Genomic DNA, 18,878 nt, shown 5'->3' on the forward strand with positions numbered 1-18,878 from the left:
GTCAATCCCTGACCATGTCACTGTTAACCTCAAGTCACTGGCTACGTTACTAGTCATGTCACAGTTAAGAACATGTCACTATCAATCCCTGGCCAAGTCACTGTTAACCTCAAGTCACTGTTAACCTCAAGTCACCGGCAAATTCATTGACCATGTCACTATCAATCACTGGCCAAGTCACTGTTAACACCAAATCACTAGCAAAGTCATTGACCATGTCACTGTCAATCCCTAACCAAGTCACTGTTAACCTCAAGTCACCAGCTATGTCACTCACCAACTTACTGACCAGGTATCTAGGATCCACAATTTGCATAAGTCATGAACATGTCACTGTTAATCCTTGGCCAAGTCATTGTTAATCTCAAGTCACTGGCCAGTGAAGTCATTGGTCGAGCCAAGTCCTTAGTTAGTGAGGTCACTGGCCAAGTCATTGTTAATCTCAAGTCACTGGCCATGTTACTGTCTATTAAAGTCACTGACCATGTTATTGGATAAGTTGCATGTCACTTACTAAGTCGCTGTCAATCTCTGGCCAAGTCACTGATAATCCTTGGCTAAGTCACTAACCATGTCACTGCAAATACCTAACAAACTCACTGACCATGTCGCTGTTAATTTCTGCCCAAGTTACATACCATGTCACTGGCTATGTCATTGGTCATGACTTGGCCAAGTGACATTGCATATTATTAACCATGTCACTGTCAATCTCTTGCCAAGTCACCAGCTATATCATAGTCATGAATATGTCACTAACCATGTCACTGTCAATCCCCGTCTAAGTTACTGGATAGAGAAGTCAGTGGTCATATCAAGTCCCTAGTTAATGAGGTCATTCACCAAATCACTGTTAACCTCAAGTCACTAACTATGTTACTGGCATGGCCATGTTATAGTCATGAACATGTCACTGACCATGTCACTGTCAATCTCTAGCCAAGTCACTGTTAACCCCAAATTACTTGCAATGTCATTCATGAACATGTCACTGTCAATCCTGACCAAGTCACTGTTAACCTCAAGTCATTGTCAATCCTTGGCCATGTCACTATTAACATCAAGTCATCGCTGGAGTCACTGGCCAAGTCATTATTATACACATGTCACTGACCAAGTCACTGGCCATGTCACAGGGCAGTGAAGTCATTAGTCAGCCCAAGTCCTTAGTTAGTGAGGTCACAAGCCAAGTCACAGTTAACCTCAAGTCACTAGTTATGTCATTGGCCAAGTCACTGATCATGTAACTGAAGCCACTGACCAAGTCACTGTCAATCACACATCACTTACCAAGTCCTGACAAAGCCATTGCCCATGTCACTGACGTTGTCATTGACATGATCAGTTACATGTTCAATTACTTGGTCAGTTGCGTACATGTTCAGTTACATGTTCAGTTACATGCATTGAAAGTTACATGATCAGTTAAATGTTCAATTACATGGTCAGTTACATGATCAGTTACAGAATCTGTGACATGAGGTTAACACACATTGCCAAGGAGTTGGCCTTTTCCAGTGACTTCTCTGGACAAGTCACTGGCCAGACTAAGTCCCTAGTTAGTGAGGTCACTGCCCAAGTTATTGTTAACCTCAAGTCATTGGCTATGTCATTAGCCATGTCACAGTCATGAACATGTCACTGTCAATCGTTGTCCAAGTCACTGTTAAACCTCAAGTCACTGGCAAAGTCACTAATATGAATGACAACATCAGTGACATGATCAGTTACATGTTCAATTACTTGGTCAGTTACATGATCAGTTACATACATTGTAACTTACATGATCAGTTACATACATTGTAAGTTACATGGTCACTTACATGATCAGTTACATAATCTGTGATATGTAACTGACTATGTAAAAGTCAAGAACATGTCGCTGACTATGTCAAAGTCAATCCCTGGCCAAAACACTATTAACCTGAAGTCACAGGTAAAGTCACTGTCAATCCCCGGTAAAGTCATTGTTAACCTCAAGTCACTGACAAAATTACTGACCATGCCACTGTTAATCACTAGCCAAGTTACTGTCAATCTCAAGTCATCGCAAAGTCACTGACTATGTTACTGTCAATCTCTGGTCAAGCAAGTCATTGGCCAAGTTATGTCACTGGCCATGTCATAGTCATGAACATGTCACTAATTATGTCACTGCAATCCCTGGCCAAGTCACCGATAAAGTCACTGGCCAAGTTGAATATCACTTACTATGTCACTGTTATACACATGTCACTGTAAACCCTTGGCAAAGTCATTGTTAACCTTAAGTCACGGGCAAAGTCACTGACCATGTCTCTGTTAATTCTTGGTCAAGTTACTGGCCATGTCAATGTCTATGTCATTGGTCAAGTTACTGACAAAGTCACTGACCATGTCATTTACCATGTCATTGTTATACACGTCACTGACCATGTCACTGTCAATTCCTGACCAAGTTACTGTCCATGTCATAGGCTATGTAACTGGCCAAGTAACTGTTAACCTCAAGTCACCGACAAAATCACTGACCATGTCACTGTCAATTTCTGGCCATGTCACTGGCTATGTAGCTGGTCAAGCTACCGTTAACCTCAAGTCACGGGAAAAATTACTGACCATGTCGCTGTCAATTCTCGGTCATGTCAATGGTTATGTCATTGGTCAAGTTACTGACAAAGTCACTGACCATGTCATTGTTATACACGTCACTGACCATGTCACTGTCAATTCCTGACCAAGTTACTGTCCATGTCATAGGCTATGTAACTGGCCAAACGACTATTAACCTCAAGTCACCGACAAAATCACTGACCATGTCACTGTCAATTCCTGGCCAAGTTACTGACCATGTCACTGGCTATGTAGCTGGTCAAGCTATCGTTAACCTCAAGTCACGGGCAAAATCACTGACCATGTCGCTGTCAATTCTTGGTCAAGTTACTGGTCATGTCAATGGCTATGTCATTGGTCAAGTTACTGACCATGTCACTTACCATGTCATTGTTATACACGTCACTGATCATGTCACTGTCAATTCCTGACCAAGTTACTGGCCATGTCATAGGCTATGTAACTGGCCAAACGACTATTAACCTCAAGTCACCAACAAAATCACTGACCATGTCGCTATCAATTCCTGGTCATGTCACTGGTTATGTAGCTGGTCAAGCTACCGTTTACCTCAGGTCATAGGAAAAATCATTGACCATGTCGCTGTCAATTCCTAGCCAAGTTACTGATCATGTCAATGGCTATGTCATTGGTCATTGTTATAAAAAATGGAGGGGCTGTATATTTTAAATTTTAGATTTAATATCATTACTCCGCTTTTTTTAATAACCTTTTTAGGGAAAAAATATTTTCATTCAATATCTTCATAGCTGCAATGACACATACATAGTGTCCTAAACCTTGTGCCCAATAGTAGCCAAGCATTATAGGAAGAAACAAATGCCGTTCATTACAATGGTAAACTCGACTTTTATGTCAAGTCTAAATATATCACCACCAAACCATTTAAATCGAAGGATAATGAGCTTCTAAGTGCCAATACACTCAATTGTGGTAAGCTTAAAACCTCTTCGATTCAAAGTAAACAAGACCTTGTAATAGGTTGAAAGAAAATTAAAAGATTAGAAGATTTTAGAACCAAGCGCAAGCTAGGCCCACGCCAAACCTAGAATCCTTTGCGAAAGGGCCTAAGTCGATTCTCTTAGCAAATCTTGGCAAAGAGTTGTTCCGGCTTGCACCTCCACCGAGCAACTTCAACTGCGATAAAACCACTTAAAATCGAAAGATAAATGAGCTTCCAAGTGCTAATGCACTCAATTGTTCTACACCTAAAAGCTCTTCGATTTAAAATAAATAAGACCTTGATGTTATCCAATTTGGAGTAGATCCGGAAAGTATGAGAACTTGGATTCTATATATTTGAATCATTGCACAAGGATCAATATCCTCTCTCTTGGCAAGTTACCCAACCTCAAAGAACTCATTCTCAAGAACATGCCAGAAATGATGGAATGGAAGGAAGAGAAGAACATGTTTCTCTTGAATCAAAGATAAGTGGCTGCCCAAAGCTGAGAAAACTGCCCGGCTTCTTTTCTGCATTATGCAGTATGAAGATCAGGAATTGTGAATCATTGGATACCCTTCCAGTTGGCCCAGTCCAATTCATGAGACTTGCTGGCATTCCTGTGCTGAAGCACTGGACTGAAGTCAATGTAATAACAAGGAGAGTTGTCGATGGTCGCCGCGTCGTAAGTCATGGCATGACAAGTCATTTTTAGTTGGAAGCAAACATTATCAACTACCCTGAACTGCAGACGTTGCCAACAGAACTCTCTCCATCCAAAAAAACTGGAAATAAGCGGCTGCAAGAACTTGAGCACCCTACTAGACGTAGACCATGTAGGGCGGGTTGGGGTTTTAGCATTGGATGCATGCCATATGAAACATTAGTCGGTATGATCCCCAATTCTGGGACTTTATATTCGGGTAATTTCTAACATCCCAAATCTCATTTGTTTTCCAAAGTGACCCAGTCTTCCCAACCTCGCGCAGACCTTGAATATACATCCAACCAAGAGAAGAACGTCATGTTCAACAGCTTCAACTCTCTAAAGCATCTGTCCATCAGTAACCGTCCTAAACTTCTGACACTACCAGCTGAATGTCTCCCAACCAGTCCTCAAGTTTTGAGTATTGGCCCATGTGCAAGTCTCAGTTGGTTTGGCCCCGGAGAAGTACTTTCAAAACTAACATCCCTTGGTGATCTCTACCTTGAAGATTGCCCTGAACTCAAGTCCTTGCAAGAGGAAGGCCTGTCAGCGTCTCTCCAGCATCCATCTATCCAAGGATGCCCCTCGCTGTTAAGAAACTACGGAAAAGATGGCAGCGATTGGCCAAAGATCGAGGACATCCCCAATCTGGATATAGAGACGCCATCTACCATGACTCCAAGCTCATCTTCTTCAGCACCTTGTTACAATATTTCTAGGAACCGCAGAGCTACGTTCATTAAAGATAGAGATCTACTTTATTACCTACTACAATTTTCAGTGTGTATGGTCTTATTGGAATTAGAGGCATTGAGCAAAAAAAACATGATTCCAACGATCCAGTAGCATCTCCACTTCGAATAAAACAATGCAAAAGACTTCAATAAAGAGGTAGCAAGAATTGAAATTTAATGTCGAGTACCATGTCCATAACATTGCCATGCGAAACGCTTTTTCTTAGTATGAGTGTGACACACAAAATACTGAATGAACTAGACCAGTGACACTATTTTTCTGTCTGAATTTGCAGGAAACGAGTCCAAAGGAAAGAAGGCTTTGGAATGATACCAAGGTTCTGGAATTGCAGGACAGGTTAATGCAGTAATTCCGTATATCTTCAATTATGCATCATCAGCACTTGCTTCAGATAGTCTCTACTTTCTAGTGCTCAAAACATAGAATAAAAAGACAAACAAATACTGATGTTCCCTATCTCAGGTAATATTATTGCATCCAACCATAACTCCATAGTCCATAAGTACATATTTTTAACAAGGCTTTATAAATAACTTGCAGGGAAGTCAAGTTGGATGGAAGACTCGATGTTGGCTGAGTAAACGGGATTAAAGGGAGAGTGGCAGCCTCTTTTGTTTTCTTATTTTCCCATTAATTCGCTTGATTAGTGAGGTATTATGTTTGATTAAAAAACAAAAGGGTGATGTATCTTTTCTAAGAAGGTAAACTAGTAAAGCCTCTTTTTTATTTTTATAATATACTGACACCACGGGTGTGATGACCTAACCTCCTATTAAATCCCAGCCATCCAAATATATATATATATATAGTCATGTTCTGAAGAGGACGTCCGCACTTCGCTAAAGTGTTGCAGCTCGGCTCGGGATTTGACGGAGCGGCGGGCCTTGGCTGACCGAGCGGTCTGCAGTCGGTGGAGTCGCCGACGACGGGGTTGCAGCTCGCTGCAAAAAACCTGCAGTTGCAGGTTGAGTTGCTGCCCAGAACCTGCAACCCCGACCCCCTCCGAACGCTACCCAGAACATTCCGGGATGCCTCCGACCTCCCTCTTGCAAGCTGTGCACTGCCGTCGCCGCCTGAAACGCCTCAGCTGCGTCGACGTCCACACTTTAGCGAAGTGCGGACGTCCTCTTCAGAACCGGACTCTATATATATATATATATATATATATATATATATATATGTATATACAGCGCCTCTCCGGTGCGGACGTCCGCACTTTTTGCTTAGGTGCGGATTTCCGGTTTTGACCCACTTTCCGATCACATTTTCACATCTTAGCCGTTCAGTTTTTAGGTCATAATGTATAGATCACCTCTGCAAAATTTTAGCCAATTTGGTGATCGTTCAGGCATCCAAAAATGCAATTTACCATTATAAATACGAACGGTGCCGGTTCGACAGATTCTGTCCGTTCGTGTAAATTGCAATTTTGAATGCCTTAACGATCATCAAATTGGCTGAAATTTTGCAGAGATGATCTATACATTAGGATCTAAAAACTGAACGGCTAAGATGTAAAAATGTGATCGGAAAGTGGGTCAAAACTGGAAATCCGCACCTTTTTCTTCGGTGCGGATATCCGCACCTGAGCAAACTTATATATATATATATATATATATATATATAGGGTTTTTGTCCATTTACACCATTTTTAGAGATTTTTTTCCCACTTACCCCACTAAGTTTTTTTAATTCTCTCTTACCCAAAACACTCTAAGGAGGTCTTCCCTAATACCCCATTAAGATTTTTTTTTGTTTTTATTATTTTTTTTAATACCATTTTACCCTCACCTTTGTTACTTAGAGAGAGAGAGAGAGAGAGAATGGAAGAGAGAGAAACCATAGGGGACTTCGCCGGAGTCCGATCACCGACAGCAGGATTTCGGTCATCTGCCGCCGGATTTCGGCCAACTTAGCCGGAATCCGGTGAGCGGTCGCCGGAATCCGGTCACCGGCCGCCGGATTCCGATCACCGACCGCCACCCGCCGGAAAGTTTTTTTGCCCCCAATAGACGTCTATTGCCCCCTAATAGACGTCTATTGCCCCCCAATAGACGACTATCAGCCATGTATTGCCCCCCAATAGACGTCTATCAACCATGTATTGCCCCCCAATAGACGTCTATTAACCATGTATTGCCCTCCCAATAGACGACTATCAGCCATGTATTGCCCCCCAATAGACTTCTATTGGAGGGCAATAGACACCTCAATAGACGTCTATTGGCCTCCAATAGACGTCTATTGGCTTCCAATAGACGTCTATCAGCCATGTATTGCTCCCCAATAGACGTTTCGATTACCGAAATAGGAACTAATCTTTCTAAAATTAGACAAACAAAACTTTGATTAAAGAAAAAAAATGAAGAGATTATATCAATTTAAAAACGTCTATTGCCTCCCAATAGACATAGACATTCAAAATTTGTTTTGTCCTTCCTTCTGTCCCATTACTTAAAAAAAAAAAATTTGATTAGGACACCCAGAAAATGATCTGGGCACCCACGCTGCACCTTTCTTCGCCGGTTTTCGCCAGTTAGAGACCTATTGCCGGTTGCAGGTCATCGATTGTTGTTTTGATCCCAGTCAGTAGATCGAAACCGGAGCACGAAGATGTCTGAATGTTAAATCAGGCCCTCGGTTGCAGATGCGTTGCTCGCCTCGGTTGCTGTTGCCGGTTGCAGGCCTCGATTGCTGTTGTGAGGAGACCCGCGAGATGGAGATCAAGACGTGTGTGTTGGATCGTCGGAATCTGCAAGAGAGAGAGAGAGAGAGAGAGAGAGAGCGGAGAGAGACGATGATTCAGATCGGCTTGGCTACCGGAGTCGAAGAAACGACGACGTGAACAGCACCGTTGCTTTTCGATGGATCAGCGCCGGAAAACGCAGTGAATCCTCCACCTCCGCGTCTGGATCAACGCCCGGAAATGCCGCCGCCGTGGAAATCCACCGAAGACGTGCTGGGGGGGGGAGAGAGAGAGAGAGAGAGGCAAGCTCCGGCGAAGGGATGGGATAGAGAGAGAGAATGGCAGTGGTTGCAATTTCTTAATTGAGTTTAGGGCACAATGGTCATTTGATGTCAAATTGTGTAGATGGGAATAAAAATCTGTTGTTGGGGCAAGTGGGATAACTTTGCCTCATTTTGGAGCTTTTGGTCAAGGACCCATATATATATATATATATATATATATATATAACATTTGTAAATAACTTGATTTTTTTTTTCTGTGGATATGTTCAATCTTCCAATTCTTGAGTCTTCTCGAGTAACTTAATTGAATTCATGGGTAAGGCTCTAAATAGGCCCTTTAAAATGAGAATATTTGTATTTTTAAATCAATAGTTGGATGCTTTGGATGCTTGTGTGTTGAAGAAATAATATTTCAATTAAAATTTGAACTACACATCTAACCGTTAATTTGTAAGTCCTCATTTCAAAGTCCCCACGAGAAACTCTCTCTTGAATTCATGTAAAAAGGGCCCAAAACAGGATGGTTTAAAAATCCAAATGATTTTCAGACACCATTTGCTCAGATGGATGGGGCAAAGCGCAATGTCAGCTCTCGGATGTAAAATCAATGTCAGCTATCAAAGATAGAAAATCTCAGTACGGTTTAGTAAACTAGAGAATCTGATCCTACCAACTTCCTAGATAGTATCTCCCCCAATAATAAAAATAAAATTAAAAAAAAATCCCTAGCTAGTATAGACAGATGAAATAATTCTTGGACGGTGATTCATTAAATAATAGCAGCTACACAAAACTGGAAGCATTTAAAAACAAAAATACAAAATAAATGAAGGAAAGATGAAAGACATCAGAAATCACAATTTGAACTCACAAAAGCAATCAGGCAATGCAGATCCTCTTCCCATGACAAAATCATCTTTGTGAGCCTTCCCCAGTGCATGCTCCAATTCCTTACATCTCAAACCTTGAGAAGTGAGTTCAGCAAAAGCTCTTCTGCTTAAGAAGAGAGTCTTGTACAAGCCATTAAAAGCTCGCATTGCTGCAACCATCTTATCCATATTTCCAAAATACGTTGCTATATATGAATCACTGTTAATAGACACATGGTAATCCAATGCCGCTTTCGTGTTTCCATGCATGCTTTTGGAATCCTCCCCACTAAGTAGGCTAGATTTGGTAACTACATTGGTGTAAATAGATGTTAAGCCTTCACTTTCCATCAGACCGTCCCCAGCTGCCAGATAAATGTTTGTATTTGTTGGGATGGAAAGCACTTAAAGTATGAAGGCTGTCTCATTAGGCGTAAGAGGACATTTTCCTCGTTTCCTCCAAATTTGGGCAAGCTCTCCGGTCCATGGCTTTCTATCTCCCTGTGCTGCCTTGATGGCTTCAATAGAAGCAGGAGCTAGGTATGGATATTCACATTGACTGTAAGCTACCATATCAGGCTCAAAACGAAGGTGAAGTGAGAGAAAAGGTTTAGGTATGGCATCAAGAAGCTCCGAGGCTTTCTTCTTCAGGGATTTTGTGAGGCGTAAAGCACTGTAACATGCTTGGCAAAGGGCAGCTTTTGCATACTGAGGATACCTATATAATAAAAATACAAAAAAGCTATCAGTGAACTGTGGAAGATTGCTATTCTAAGATCCGAAAGCTCATTATGTTCTTTTAGTCATCAAACCGAGGTTTGTTTACAGACAGTTGTACCCAAAATTAAATAAGTTATGGTGAATCAATTATCAAAATCCAGTCTCACAAGCATCCTAAACATGACAAATTAATCAAGAAAAGTTAACTTTCTGCTATGCTAACAGGCCTCAAATAACAACTAATCTACAGTTTGTATTTCACTCTAAACTTATTGAAGCAATCAACCTCCACCATAAGGGTAGGGTATATAGTGACAGCAATAAGTCTCCCAGTGTAAGCTCAGAACACCCAATAAGAAGAAAAGAAAAAATTGTATTGAAATACCTATCCCTTCTTTGGCTCATTGCTGGCGTGATTGAAATATAATGATGTTCTAATAGGGATGGAAGAACACTTTCTATGTAATCAAATTGGCCGTTGCGTTTGCTACAATCCACATGGAAGGGTTCTTTTGATGCAATCTCAGATGGTAACTCTTTGACAACACTGATGAAGCCATTCATCCGTTGAACGAAGTAGTCGACATCAAAGATATCTGCAAAACCACTGAGGTGATACCAAACGTGTTACATCTTGCGGAAACACACAATGAACATTGTCATTCTTCAACATGCATGGAGTGGTCATTAGTTTCTGTATGAGCTCATATAAACTAGAATCGTCAAGAGAATATTCAGGACTAGCAAGAGACTCTATTTTTGACAGATAAAGTTGGCTCAAAGCATTGAAAAAGACCCCATAGTTAATCAAGATTTTAAAATCTATGAGAGATGAGATTTACGAAATCAAATTCTGACTGATATATGAACAACTCATTACCTTGATTCATTCCAATAAGCAGCCACCTCAAACTTTGGCAAAACAAGGGTTGCATTTAAAAGACGGGCAACACCAACACCATCACATAACTGCACTCTGCATAAATAATTTGACATGCTTAGCAAAGTGGTAACTTAAAACCGAGTAATTTTATCAATTAGAAGAACAGAGAGATATTTCAATCACATACATCTCTTCTCATCTGATTAAGGCGACCATAGCAATCCACTCGAATGAATCCATTACTCTTTGATGGCAGAGCTGCAGCATTTTAACAAAAAACCAACGCAAGTGTCTGCAATGATTGTCAATTAAGATTGACTCAGAATATCAAAGAATTATTCAGTCCTAATTCTATTCCCATGACCAACAAAATACAGCATTTTCCTTTTTGACTGTCTTCCTTTGCATGCACATTTTTACATAACAAACAAAGTTATATCCATTCTATAAAACTAAGCAATTCCTGAAACGTAAATCATTATGGGTTAAGATTCAAATTACATGATGCAGATATTGCTTTGGTTACTCTATTTCCTATTGTTCAATTCAACGAAATCATTCTCCACATTTTCTACAAAACCCTATGGCTCGAAAGCTTAACGAAATCTTCATTTACCACCCAATTTGCAGAAAGAAGGAAATTACCGGTGCGATGTCCTTGTAGCCACCACTTGCAAGGTCTCCACTCTACCAACCTCCCAACACTCCATGTATCCAATTTTCTTCTGCATTCAAATCAAAAACACAACCAAATCAAAACTCTAACTCCTGCTGCTGAAACTAATTGAAAAAAAAAAAAATTTGAAGAAATAAAAGGAAAGAGGAAGAAGAGGTTGGAAATCCATACTGGGGTGAAGCAAGAGAGAGGGGGGATTGGTAGAAAGGCGAAGTGGGGGATGAGAAGACAAGGACGGCAAGGATGAGAGAGAGAGTGACCACCACTATAGTGAACATGGGCTTCACTGAAATCACCGCCATTTCATCTCTCGGTTGTCCAAATCGATCTGAATCCTCCTGTTCAAGAAACGCGTTTCATCTGTTGGATCGTATTATGATCGTAATATGCGAGTAGGCGGAGACGGTGATTTGGAACGTGGACCGGACCCGTTGCACACCGGTTTTTTTTTCTCTCTCTCTCTCTCTGTTTCTTTTTTAAATTCAAAGTCCCGGTTTCAAACTTTTATTTTCTGAATGTTCAAACTTTTATTTTCTTTTTTACATTTTGCAAAAGGTAGAGAAACAGAGAGAAACAGAGAAACAGAGAGAGCGTGTTCCCTCCGGCGGCTCGCCCTCGTGGCGGCATCGTCGAACGGGATGGAATCGGATCTAGTGTCCGGCGGTATCGTTCAATGGAATAAGGCCAGTCGCAGAATTGGTTGTGTGGCAGCTTCGAGGTCCAGATCGCGCGGTGGTTTTGCCAGATTTTCATTGCAGGTTCAGCGGCTTGTGGTGTGGTGTGGTGGGGGTCGATCTCACAAGGAAAGGGAGGAGGACAGCCGGAGATGTCGTCGGTTGGTGGTGCGAGAATGGGTTCTAGACGGCACAGATCGGATCGGAGATCTCTGATCTGGTTGGTGTTGTCTGGATCTGTCGTGAGGAGGGGGACGATTTCTTTCTGGTTTAGATCGGATCGGAGTGTTCCGATCTGGTTTGGATTGGTTGGAGCCTTCCAGTGGAAGGATGTTGTTGGATGGGGCGGCGATGTTTGCGGGCATGGTGGGGAGATTGACGGAGTGGAGGGACGGCGGGCGTGTGTTCGGTGCGGTGGGTGTGCTGCCGACAGTGGAACGCAGAATGCTGCTTGGTGCGGTAGGGTGGCCGCCGGTAGGTGGACGGCGCCGATTTCTCTTGCTGATCGGTGGCGAGATGCTTGCAGGCAACTGTTCTCTTCGATTGGGCTAGGTGGGGATTGGGCTTGGGCTTGGGCTATGAGCCCAATTTCCCTTTACTTTATGTTTTATTGTTTTTGGCTTTTATTAGTTAATTGTGGTTATATGTCGGTAATAAGTCCCTACCGAGTAGTGGTAGGGCGACGTGGGCTCTGTCCCGGACTACACCTTTTGTGTGTCTGGTTTGCCCTAGCTTTGTGATGCCCCAGAAATTCGTATTTATTTTTCGAGGAATTCCGAAATCTAATTTATGGTTGTTGGACGGTTTCGTGGCTCGTGGACGGAGCGGAAGTGTTCCGGACGAATTAATTATTTGAAAAGTATGACTTTAGGGGGGGTTCAAGGTTGACTTTTGATGCGTTGGGATTCTCCGAAAACTTCCTTCACAAAAGTTGTAGAGCGCGTTGATACGAGTTCGTGGACATGTGGAACGCGAGAATCGAAGTTCGTATGAGAAAGTTATGAGCGTTTGAAGTTTTGGGAAAGTTCTATAAATAGGAGTTTCCATTTTCGGAAACTTACTATTTCCATTTTTGCATTTTCCTTTTCCAGAAACCAGAAACGCTCCGTTCTCTCTCATCACCCGTGCTCGACCCGACCCCAACCCGGTGATCCGACCCGGTTTTTCCTGCGAGCTCCGGGCATCTCCGGCGACGAGACTTTCCAGATCAGTTCGCCTCCTCCGTGCGCTCCTCCATGTGGTGTTCTCTAGCGCCGATTCTCGGTGGTGGCGGCGATAGAAGGCGGTGCAGATTGGAGTTTTCGGACCCGGTCGGAAATCCTTGTTCCGACGTCGGCAAGGCTTCGAGTCTTCTTGGTTGAGCTCAGAGCAGCCTCGTCGACGTATCCTTGGTGGTTGTTTGGATCGATTCACGTGAAACCTTGTTCAACTCAGTTGGGATTACTGTTCACGGCTTGTGAGGTAGTTTTCGATCCCTTAAGCTTGTTTTCTGACTTTGATCCAGTTATGAAAGTTCACAAGCATGCTTAGATGAAGCTTTTTGATGTTGGAAGTTTTGTGAAATATTGAGTTTTGGCCGGCGGCGGTGCGCCTCCGCCTGTGGAGGCGTTCCGGCGGTGTTCCGACCATGTATGGGACTGTTTCTGGTATTATATGTCTTCTACTCGTCGATACGAGCGTTTCGATATATAATATGAAAATTTTGGAGTTCGAATGGATTTGTTATGATTTTTACCGTTTCATATCGGTGAATTTATTCGATCCGTGAGGATACGAGCGTCCGATCGACTTGTGGTTTGGTCACATCGATCGTGGGCGTATTCTGGAGACTTTGGGAGGTCTCGGATGTGGTTTTGCCTCGATTGGCGCCACTTTGGGGATTTTAGTTCAAAACAGGGGTTTCGAACTTAAATCAAATGTGAATCGTTACTGATTGAGATCATTGGTGATTAGGTTCTTCTAAAGGTGAATTGGACGAGTTGTTGGTGATAGTGTTAGTTCGGTTCTGTATAGAAGACGCAGCGGGATTCTGAGGTGAGTAATCTCACGAAGTTCATTCACGAACGGGTTCACCATACTGTTTTGAGAGTTATTTAGTTAACTGCAAACTATAGTTGGTAGTAGTAGGCATTCCTAAGCGGATGACTACGTATATATATATTTACGTGAAATATATATGTTTTGGTGGTTTGTGGATTTTGAAACAAAATGCATGAAATGATGTTTTTATTGTTTTGGGATGTGGCTTTTGGAAAACAAATTATTGTGGAAATGTTGATTTCGATTTGTTTTGAAAAGCGTTGTGATTTGTGTTTTTGAGGAACATTTTAGTTCGCGGGTGGCTTGTTTAAATGTGGGTCTTGTACCGGGAGTAATTGATAGGGATCAATTACGGGGAATCTTTCATTCTAGATTCGTGTAACATTTTGGGTCCATTGTGACTCCTTTAATGTTTTGTTATTTATACCGCGGGTCCAGAGACTTACGAGTCAAGGATCGTGGGTGGGAAAATCGAGACTTCACGCCTTTGGCCGGGTTAGTGAATGCGATCAGTTAGAGCTCTAGTCTGTCCGCTGTGCTTGTTTATTGATTTAAACGTGATTTGAGTGGGTTTATCCCGTGCTTGTTTATTGATTTAAACGTGATTTGAGTGGGTTTATCCCGTGACTTGTTTATTGATTTAAACTTGATTTGAGTGAGTTTATCTCGTGCTTTGTTTATTTATTTAAATGTGATTTGTGTGAGGTATCTCGTGATTTGTGTGGGTTTATCCCGTGGTTTGTTTATTGATTTAAACGTGATTTGTGTGAGTTATTCTCGTGATTGGTGTGAGTTGTGTGGGGTTTGAGTTACTCATACGGGCTTGCAAAAGCTTACCGGGTTTGTTGTGTGGCAACCCGGTGCACCATTCAAACGGTGTAGGGGTTAATTCTGCAGGTCAGGATAATCGTGGCTGAAGTGGGGGTTGCATACTTGCAACTAAACGGTAGGAAGCAAATTTTGTGACTTTACCGTTATTTGGTCTTCCGTTGTAGTAAGCTCTGAGGAGCATTTACGTTTTATCTTGTTGTTGACAATTTAATTCGTAAGCTTATGTAATATATAACTCTATGGTGCGAGTGTATATTAACTTTGAGGGTTCAGGGCATCAATATGTACTTGGTTTAAAGGGAAAAAGATTCCAGGTATTTTGTATTGATGACTGAACGTTCACGCATGTATAATTATGAGATTATATATATCTATTTTCATGTGTGTAAAATCAGGGGCGTGACAAGCTTGGTGGCGAGTTCCCAAATGGTCGCAACCTCCTAGTGGCAGGATGAAACTTAGTGTCACCGAAATTGTTTTTCGGTGGCAACATAGTGGGAAAGTTGATAGTAATAGTAACTTATGGCTCCGTGTGAGCAAAATCTTTCCAGTATGTCACCACCTTTGTAAAGCCAATAGAGTAGCCAATGATGCACTCTTCGCTACTTGGTGCTTGTTAGAATACATAGATTTTGTGGAGAGTCCCGGTTTTAATCTAGGATGTTCTCTCTATGCTTATTGTATTTTGGGGTTTAGGTATCATGTCCCCCCCCTCCCCCCCCCCCCCCCCCCCCCCCTATGTATTCTGAGGTTTCATTAATGGTCAAGGCTTGAGGGCAGCCGTATTGGCCCTATTTCAAAAAAAAAAATTGTTTAATTGTATAATTCTCTATTTCACAATTGAGACTATCAAGTTTGATGCTTAGTCGTATGTGAGTTGATACTAAATTACTCTTAACATTTGATTTTGTAGTAAGACATCAGCATTAATTAAGCTAATAAAGCTTATGGTTAAATTTTCAAAAACCCTGCAATTGCCCTTCTTTGATTATGGTCTAAAAATCTATAATTTAACAAATGAAGGATAAAATAGTAAATATAATAGCAAACTGAATTGAATAAATTACAAAAAATATATATATATATTTTAAACGTTTTGTTAACTGCAATGGCAGTTTTTTTTTTGGGGAGTTGGCAGTTTAAATAAAAAATAGGGCCAATGATAAAAGAGGTCATTTTAAAGTGTCTTATTATAATTCAGGATACACAAATGTTTCCATGATAATTAAGGTCACCACTTTACAACCTACCACTAGAGTTGAACTTAATTACAAAAACTGCCACCGCGGCTCTCTCTCTCCCTCCTGCCTGTCTGAACCCTTCTCCATTCGGACTCAGACCATTACTCTCTCTCTCTCTCTCTCTCTCTGTGATCGGAGCCAGCCATGTCCGTCGGAATCGTCACGCTCGAAATGCGGAGCCACAACTCCACGAGTAGCGACGCCATGAGCGGAGCGACGCCGGAAGTGAACCAGTCGCCATACCGGAAACTCAACTCGATCAAGAGATAAGATCAATACAGGCCGAGTCTCGAGTTGCAGTCACTGTCGTCGATCGCAAAGCCGCCGCGGCCTCAGAACCCGATTCGCCGTCGCCGATGACGTCTTGAGTTTTTCCGATCCACGCCATGAGTTTCATCTTCGCAAACAGAAAACACCCGCAGGTTTGTAAACTTGATTGAATTTCTGGTTTCATTATCTCTACTATCATAAGAATTACTTTTCCTATAGTTTCAATTAGTTGAAAATTTACATGATTTGTGAAGTTGTTCATGGAAATATTGCAATTTTTTTTTCTTTATTCGCTGTTTTTGGCAAGGTTGATCTAAGGTATATTTTATTGTTACTCACCATGACTGGTGATGCCGACGGTCTGAGAGATTGTTAAGAGTATAAGCTTGTTGTTGAATTTGTTTCATATTATTAGACTGGGAATTTGAACTGTGGAATGCAATGCTTTTCATATGTGATTTGCTTGGATTGAGAGTTCACTTTTGTGTTGAGAATGTAAGACTGTGATGAGAATCTGAAGGGTAAGGCAACGTTTGAAATGCGCCTCTACTAAAGGAGAACCATCACACACCTGGGATGTATTTAGTCATGTTTTTGATCTTGTATTGAATACCTTGCTGAAATTCATTTTAATCAACCTGCATGTACAGATGTGGGTACATATGAGATGTGGTGATTTTAATTACATGCTTCATGGAGTTATAGACATGTGGGTTAATCACCTTGATACTTATGCTTAATCGATTATTTCTCTTCCACGTTAGATTAATGTATTGGTCATTGATTATTTTATGGTGGTTGCCCTATCAGATTAATCTGTTGGAGAAGGACAATGATGTTGCTGCTCAGGCACAAGCAATTGCAATGCTTGAGTCCTTACCTCAGCTTACATTTTGTGTAGTTAATGCTCTACATAACTTTCTTGTTGACTCCAAGGTATTATCAATTTCATAATTATATTAGCTTGTGGAATCATGTATCATGAGGAGTGTAGTTTTATGAAGTTTTGTTCTTTGATCCCAAGGCCTTCTCAAGAGTTCGAATTGAGGCAGCCTTTGGATTGGCTAATACATCATCTGAGGTACCACAATTCGGTTATAGGAGCTTTGCAGAGCGTCAATGCCATTTTTAGGGCATCAGTGGCATTTTTTCAGAACGGGGCTGATGTGGTTTTTGATCCTAGATTGGTCAAGGTTGGTCAATTTTAGCTTTTGGGGTTTCTTCTGATTCTTTTTTTTGTTTTGTCATTGTTGCTGATTTTTGTTTTGGTAAACAAATTTAGAATAATTATGGTAGGAAAGTAGGTTTATTTGAGTGTTGATTTTGAAACATAGTGCTTCTTAAATGTTTTTTTTGTTTTCAGGTTTTGTTATGCTGTTTGATGACTCGATTTGTATATGTTGTTTTGTTTTCAGGAAGCGGATAAGGAGAAGCAGAAGAGGGAGTGTGAAAAAAATGGGAGATGCCATGAAATCTTTGGAGAACAGAACCTTGGATTCGAAAGGGAGATTGATATCCTTGTTGCTTTGGATGAGATGAAGTCCATGAGCATCGGACTTTACCTAGACGCCTTAATGTTGTTCTGACTCATTCGGGGAATTTTATTTTTATTTCTTATTTCTCTTTAAAACAATAACTTTGTTCATGTTTAAATTGTGGTTGTGTTGTTGTGGAGGTTATTTATTATATGTATGAGAGTGATGTGTGGTGATTTCCGTTGTGGGACGATATTGTGGTTATTACTTATTAGAACTATTGTCGATATAGCGTTTGAGTTCTCATGCCTTATTCTTTTTTTGGATCTTGTATTCTCTCTTGCCATGTTCCTATACAATGAATGGTTGAATATATCTAAACTCCATAAGTCACTGGTTAGGTCACCAGTCATGTTCAATGTTGATCACTCACTGTCAATCACATATCACTTGCCAAGTTACTGGCCATGTCACAGTTATAAACATGTCACTATCAATCCCTGGCCATGTCACATAACCTCAAGTAACTAGCCATGTTACTGTTCATCTTAGCATTGGCTATGTCACTGGCTAAGTTACTAGACATGTCACTGTTAATCCTTAGCCAGTGAAGTCATTGTTCAAGCCAAGTCCCTAGTTAGTGAGGTCACTGGTCAAGTCACTGTTAACCTCAAGTCACTGACCATGTAACTGTCTCAAGTCACTGACCATGTAACTGTCTCAAGTCACTGGTCAAGTCACTGACCATGTCACTGTCTCAAGTCACTGACCATGTAACTGTCTCAAGTCACTGACCATGTAACTGTCTCAACTTGTGACTTCGCTACTGACAGTTACTTGGTCAGTGACATGGTCAGTTACTTAGTTAGTGACATGTGATTAACAGTGACTTTGCTACTGACAGTTACTTGGTTAGTGACATGGTCAGTTACTTAGTTAGTGACATGTGATTAACAGTGACTTGGATATTAACTTGTGACTTGGCCACTGACAGTTACTTGGTTAGTGACATATAATGTGACATGGTCAGTTACTTAGTTAGTGACATGTGATTTAACAATGACTTGGCTACAGACAGTTACTTGGTCAGTGACATAGTCAGTTACTTAGTTAGTTACATGCGATTAACAGTGACTTGGCTATCGACTTGTGACTTCGCTACTGACAGTTACTTTGTTAGTGACATGGTCAGTTACTTAGTTAGTGACATG

At 41.3% G+C, this 18,878-nt stretch overlaps 1 pseudogene; it reads right to left on the reverse strand.

Moving 5' to 3' along the window:
• Positions 1-8,731: 8,731 nt before the first annotated feature.
• LOC112187653 lies at positions 8,732-11,589 on the reverse strand (annotated as a pseudogene).
• Positions 11,590-18,878: the final 7,289 nt, after the last annotated feature.

The sequence above is a fragment of the Rosa chinensis genome, chromosome 2 (assembly GCF_002994745.2).
Source record: "Rosa chinensis cultivar Old Blush chromosome 2, RchiOBHm-V2, whole genome shotgun sequence".
Classification (NCBI taxonomy): Eukaryota; Viridiplantae; Streptophyta; class Magnoliopsida; order Rosales; family Rosaceae; genus Rosa; species Rosa chinensis.